Source organism: Prosopis cineraria, unplaced genomic scaffold, assembly GCF_029017545.1.
Source record: "Prosopis cineraria cultivar Desert tree isolate PC_DT_omini unplaced genomic scaffold, ASM2901754v1 PC7, whole genome shotgun sequence".
Lineage (NCBI taxonomy): Eukaryota > Viridiplantae > Streptophyta > Magnoliopsida > Fabales > Fabaceae > Prosopis > Prosopis cineraria.
The window spans coordinates 13,170,724-13,178,117 of NW_026555338.1; the positions used below are offsets into that span (position 1 = coordinate 13,170,724).

A 7,394-nucleotide genomic window follows, 5' to 3' on the forward strand; every position below is an offset into this window, starting at 1 on the left:
GTGAGAAGGAAAGAAATTAAATTGAAGCTGAATTTATGGTTTAGTATTGTCATGTGAAATGTGGAAGAGGATGATTTAATTTTCTTAAGTCAAGATTAATTTATTCAATCAAAAAGCAACTTAGGAAGCTGATTCGTTTATTTATCTATATATTAGAGAATTTTGGGAGATAGAATCAAAGAGGAATAAGTTGGCTTGAGCTTGCAAAAATTAGGGCATGTAAAGTGTTTGACATTATACTTATTAGAAGAAGTTTTATTTGATTTTGTACATTTCCTTTTAGATTTTATTGATTCTTGTGAATGGCATGCCCAAATTGAGTACTATTGCTATGTGAACCTAATTTGAAGATTCAAAAGGAAACTTGAGTATGAAATTTGTATCAAGCTATTTGAGTTCTTGTAGAAAGTATTTGAAAGTTGCAAAGGAGATTTGACTATAAAATTAAAAATATGTAATCACTTAAATTCTTGAATATGGATGACTTGTTGATGAATTATTTGAATGCTGGAGTTTTATGAGTGGAATGGAAATGATATATATATATATATATTTGGTGCTTTGACCAAGGGCTAACGATGAATTTTAAGAGTTAACCTTTATATTTAAAGTTTCAAATATATTATAGTTTAATATTAGTAGTGATAAGGTTGAAAAGGAACTATTATAGTGGTTGAATATTTAGTAAAAATTTTTAATATGATTTATAGGTATTTGAAAAATAAGGAATTTGATTGAAGTTGAGAGGTGAAATTTGAATTATGAGAAATTTAGATAAGTAGATAACGTTGCAATCAATTTATATATTAGTAAATTTTCTTTACCAAAATATTGGTTTTAACAATTTATAGATATTTATATATTTCTCTTGCTTTAACTACTTTTGTTAATTAAATTGCTTTGCTTCTTGGAGTCATGACTTATATTTGTTTAGATTGATGAAAATGCTTTTACAAATTCTAGTAGCCCTTTATTTGATAAAGCCAATTATGAAAATTGGTGAACAATTTATGAGATATTAGTTATAAATTTTCATATTTAGATAAATTGATGTTTTTATACGTTTCATGCGAGTTTGATATTTGGAATAGAAATTATATTTTGAAAAGTGATAATTTTCTTGTATGTTTGAAAGTGAATTTAAAAAAGGACTTTAAATAGAGCATTAGTTGCTAACAGCAGTCCCATTAGCCCTTAGCATGCCATGGTCTATAACTAGCTAGTTTGATTTCTGTGAGCTCTGTTCTCACGTTTGTTATTCGTGGATCTCGTAGCTACGTCTATTTCGTGGCTTTGACCACATCTGGTTAGTTACCCTTGTAGACTATTTGCTCACATCTGTTTTGTGGCTTCAACCATGTTTGATCAATTACCCTTGTGGACTGTGTATTCACATCTGTTTTATGGCTTCAGCCGTGTCTGGTTAATTATCCCATGGACTGTGTGTCCATGTCTGTTATCTATTATGTAAAGTCATCGCAAACAAACTAATTTTATTGGATTTGTGAAAAGTAAATTTCTTTGTTTTTAATTTTGTAAATGTTTCTACTCTTATTTAATTATTTATTTTACTTGATTTCTTAAAGCCATGTGACAAATTGTTTATTTATTTAAAAATTTAGTAGTTTAACATTTGTGAAGTTGTCAAGATATTTAAATTCTTGAGTTAGGTGACTCTTTTTAATTTGTTTACAATTATTTGAAAATATTTATCTATCTCATGACTTGTCATTTGGATGTTATTGACTAAAAATTATTTTGATATCAGATAGTGTAGCTGACGTTGAACTACCTACTAAACATTGAGAAGTTTGTTATTAACTAGAAGTGGAGGAGCTAAGAATTAAACTTTCTTTTGATGTAAAGTTTTAATTATGAAATTTTATTTTGGTAAACTTATTTTTAGGTACTCCACATAGTTTATAGCTAGATTCTTATTTTGATACATATTTTGTCTGCTGACTAGAAGGAGTTGAGCTCCTAATTAAAATGATCTTTTTTGTAAAACATTGTATTATAGAGTTTTTGAGAGATTCTATTTATAGCGAATGTTCTACCAAAATTTCTACAAAAATTTAAAACTTTTATTAATACGAAAATGGTCATGTATGTTATAAATTAATATAAATATAATTATGTTTTAGTAATTAAAAGATCTCTTGATTTAAGGCTTAAGGGATGTGTGATATGATTTATATCTCGTACCAGTCACCCTTTATTTTTGAGGCGTGACACTGGTCATTTTCTAAGAAATCGTGCTCAACTGGGCTCGCCCATTTTTCATTTCTAGAGAAGATATTGTATGTTTTACCTACTACTAGGATGATATTAATTGCAACATTATGAATTAGGGGAAAAACTAGAAAATTATTGTGATTTTATGTGATTTGAATCAAATAACAACCTTTTATTGATATGAAATATTAGGTTAAACACATCTTATATATAAAGATGGAGAGAGTACACATGCAGTTCCACAAGTAATAAAATACTCCCATTTTTCCAATTTATAAAACAACATTGGAGGTATTGTCTCAAATATAAGATAATCTAATAAAAAAATTTCATTAATAATACTTTTCTAATAATATTTTTTCTTATATTTTCTCTCTAATGTTTTTTTCATAAATAAAATATTAAGTGGAGGATTTTTTTGAAAAATTTTATATTTTTACTTTGAAAAATAAAATTAAAAACTATATTTAATATTATAACATTACAAGTATATTATATGTGTGTGGGTATATAATAACAATAAATTAAAATATAGATATAAGTATAAAATAACAATTCATATATTCTTGATACAAAAATAAAATAAAATTATTTAATGCTTTACATATAAAAAAGCAGAGTTCACGTGAAGCTGGTTTACACATATGCTTTGGTAATAAAAATTGTCTCAACGTCTTTATTTCCAAAAAACAAAAAAAACTGACTCGATGTCTTTCACTCCATGCTTTGTCACATGATGTGAAGTTTGCTTCAGCTTCACATGTAAAGCCCAAGGACAAGTAGTGTTCACGTTATGAGAATTTACTTTAAACCAATATTTTTATAACTGAACCAGATATTAAATCGAAAAGGTTAGCGGTTCACAGTTCGCATAGTTCAATTGAGTTAGATTAATAGTTAAACCGGTGACGTAATAATTAAATTTAAAAAATTATATGTGTATATAATAATCAAAATATAAGAAATAAAGATGAAATTGCTACTTAACTTTAAAAAATCAAATATTTTAAATTTATCATGACTTAACAAGACACATGATATAATTTAATATCAAATGATTAAAAAAATTGATCATTTTCTAAAAAAATAAAAAAGTTTTCTTGAATAGTTTAGTTCTTGAAAACCGGATCCAGTTCTTAGCTTGATTCCAATTCCCAATCCTATTGCCTAACTTGGCTCAACCCTCAAAACGATTTTCACATATTGATTGAACCGAAATCCAAATCAGTCTGACCATCTGATTCAATCTGGGTTTTAAATCATTGCTTTGAATACACTCTTAAAATAGGAGAGACACCTCTGGCCCTCTCCCATCTCAATTTCCATCCAAAGTCAAAGCCATACATGGTGCAATAGAATTTTGTTCCAATAACTAGGTTGAGGCTTAAATCTTATTGTTGTAAAGTATCATGGGATTTATTGTTTATCAATAGTGATTTGTATAGTAAACCTCCATCAAGTTTTTTTTTCCTTACTTTTTCATGGTTAGGTTTTTTTTAGATTTTTATTTTTATATAATTAAAACAAGTTGAAAGAATGTGAGGATTATGATTAAAAATATAGATGTAAGACTCATAATAAAAATAGATAGTTAATGTGAGATCATGGTAAAAAAGATAGATTTGGACATTTCTTAACCAAGATAAATTATACTACTTATGCTAAAAAAAGATATTTTTAATTGAATTATATCTTAATAGGTTAATTATTATTTTTAACTAACATTAAATAGCTTCTTAAAATAGTTATGAATATGTTTTTTGAGATTCTGATTATTTTAAAAAGTTTAAACAAATATTATAAAGACTCAAAAAATATATTTTTATCAAAAAATTAAATGATTTTTTATAAAATAATCTAAAATAAACAGTCCTAAATAATTTTTTAATTGATTATTCTTAGTCTTTCTCTTTATATTATCTATTTATTAATTTCTATATTTTAAAATGAGTTCATTACAATTTTCTCCCCTTTTTTAACATTCCATAATGATTCTTTTAAACTAAATAATGTTTTAATATCCTTGTGCATCGCATGAAGTGTAAAATCTAGTAATTATTTAAATGTCATATTTAGCCACCTTATTATTTAATTATTTACTATTAATATTGATATTAATATTAATATTACTAGTATATTAAAAAAACTGTGATTATCTCACTTCAAATTTAATTTATTTATCATTTATAATCTCCCACTTCAATTTTAGTAATGAAAGATGTTGATATTGATATGTTGAATCATACCCGCAGGCACTATAGCATGGGTTAATCTGAAGTTTTTTTATTGACAAACGTTTGTAATTTAGTAATTAAAGATTTTGGTAGAGATTAAATTGATATCATAAAGGCAGTGATAACTGACTACAACATGGGGTAATCAAAAGTGTATATTAAAAAACATTTATAATTTTTGTCACCGTGTGATGCACGGGAATGTTAATCCGCTTTGTTCAAGAAAAATGGCAAGGAGAAGAGAGGATGTTAAATTTTTAATTAATTCTTAAAATAATACAATGAAGAATAACTATATAATTTAATTTTATAGTGATTTCAATTAAGTTTTCTATTTTTCCATGACATAGAAAGTTTTCTCAAAAAGTTTTCTTAGTTTTTAGAGGATAGAAATAAACAAAAACCTATTTTGAAAAATATAAACAACTTTTTTTACTTTAGAATTTGTTATCAGGTACGCTAAAATATATACAATAATTTATTATTACACCTATGAAAATTAAAATTTTAAGACATGTTTTGTTTTACAGTTTCTTTCTTTCTTCAGCACAATATAAATAATTTGTTTTGTTTTAAAATTTGTTATTCATTATCATTACATAAAAAAATAGGGAAAATGATAATAAAATCCCTTTGAAATATATAAATCATAATTTGATTTCTCAAAATGCCATAATTTGCCTGAAGTCCCTAGGGATTTTTTTATCATTAACGAATTTATATAAATTATCAAATTGCCCTTATTGAAAATAAATGATTCACAAGTTTTGTTTAAATATTCACAATTTTCCTTCTTATATTCGCAATAATGTGATAGTAAATCACAATTTCATATGTTAAATTCTTTATTTGCTATTGTTTAATAAGTTTAGATAACCATTACTTTCTCGATCTTTGAGTGGACTGATTGTAGTAATGAAAAACCCTTTCCATTGTAGTATGGCCATATATTTTCTTAATCTTACTCATCGAGAGGCCTAGTAATATCTCTCACTTAATGTGAGGGATAAATTCCATCTTGACCACTCATATTCATCTACATGAATATCATTAAACTCAATCATAGCCTTTATGATCACCCGGTCAAAGGTAACTTTTGACTAAGTCAAAGTTCAGTGGTCATCATATAGGAATCCATAATGATCTCAGGTCAAAGGGCTTAGTGATACATATGAGATAAGTTTATGACTTATACCATGAAACTTTCTTATAATAGGTCAATCCAATACCTTATACTCTTTCAAGTGCCTATGACTTTGATTTGGAGAAGTCATAATAAGGTTTCCATAGGTGAACCTGTGGAAGGATCATTGTCGATGCCCTATGAAAGATTAACCCGAGAATCAATCGGAAAGCCCCCACGCAGGGTGAGCCTCCCCGCTCGAGCCGAGGATAGGGCCCCGCTTTGTGCAGGCCCGAGCCCTCGACACAACAACTAACCTCGACGCCTGAGGCACCAAGGAAACGCAGAGAAGCAGCGCGACACTGGCAGCCCGAAAGCAGAGCCCTCGAAGCCAACGCCACGCCTTTTACGACTTGCATCTAAAAATGACTCTCAGCAACAGATATCTCGGCTCTCGTATCGATGAAGAATGTAGCAAAATGCAATACTTGGTGTGAATTGCAGAATCCTGTAAACCACCGAGTCTTTGAACGTAAGTTGTGCCCGAAGCCATAGGTCGAGGGCACTTCTGCCTGGGCGTCACGCAACGTCGCCATCGCCCAAAACCATGCAAGGCGGAAGGTGGCCTCCCGAGAGCCTCGGCTCCCGACAGGCTGAAAGTCACCCCTCAACGACGGCCGCCACGGTCGAAGGTGGATGAGATGCCAATCGAGCCCACATATGCGTGCGCCGTCCCCTAAGTCGGGCCGCCGGATCGATGTCCTTGAATGTGACCCCAGGTCAGGCGGGGCAACCCGCTGAGTTTAAGCATATCAATAAGCGGAGGAAAAGAAACTAACAAGGATTCCCTTACTAACAGCGAATGAAAATTCTGTAGGTGTCTAAAAATTATGAAACTTGGCAGAGTTCATTCTCATATCATGCCTAAGAAGCCTGCAAAAAATCACGTGAATCAGAGGTCTTTAGGTCCCTCAAAAGGGGCATTGTCACTTGAGCAAAAAGTATGTTTGTTCGTGCTAAAGTGGAAAAAGTATATAATGAAGGTCCGGGCAAGCTTTAGCGCTTAAGCGCTTTAGCGCGTTGCGCGATGTGCATTTAAATATATAATGAAGGTCCAGGCAAGCTTGGGCAAAACCTTTGGTAAGCGTGTGGCAAATGTTGGCATGGTCCGGGCGAGCGTGTAGCATGGTCCAGGCAAGAGTTGGAAGGTCCAGGAAAGCTCGGGCTCAGCCTCGGGCAACCATTTTCAAGGTCCAAGCAAAGCCTGTGGCCAGTGTTGGCGAGGTACAGGCATGGGGTAGAAGGTCTGGGGAAGCTCGGGATCAGCCCCTGGCAAGGGTGGAAGATTCGGGGATCTCGGACAAAGCCTCGAGCAACCATTGGCAAGGTCCAGGCAAAGCATATGGCTTGTGTTGGGAAGGTCATCATAACTGTTAGTAAGCCCCGGACAAAGCCTGCGGCCAGTATTGGCATGGTCCGGTCGAGCGTGTGGCAAAGGTTTGGGAAAGAGTTAGAAGGTCTGGGGAAGCTCGAGCTCAGCCCCGGGCAAGCGTTGGCAAGGTCTGAGCAAAGCTCGTGGCCTGTGTTGGGAAGGTCGTCGTAACTGTTGGCAAGCCCCGGGCAACGCCCGCGACCAGTATTGGCATGGTCCGAGCAAGTCCAAGCATGTTCAGGCGAGTGTGTGGCAAGGTCCGGGTAAGAGTTGTAAGGTCCTGGAAAGCTCAGGCTCAACCCTGGGCAAGCGTTGGCAAAGTTCGGGCAAAGCCCGTGGCCAGTGTTGGCATGGTACGGGCATGGGGTGG

The 7,394-nt window shown here is 32.2% G+C and overlaps 1 non-coding gene across 1 annotated transcript; it reads left to right on the forward strand.

Moving 5' to 3' along the window:
- The first annotated feature begins 6,019 nt into the window (after positions 1-6,019).
- Positions 6,020-6,174, forward strand: LOC129316908 (5.8S ribosomal RNA). Its single transcript, XR_008594835.1, has one exon. It is a non-coding gene; the product is annotated as a 5.8S ribosomal RNA (ribosomal RNA).
- Positions 6,175-7,394: the final 1,220 nt, after the last annotated feature.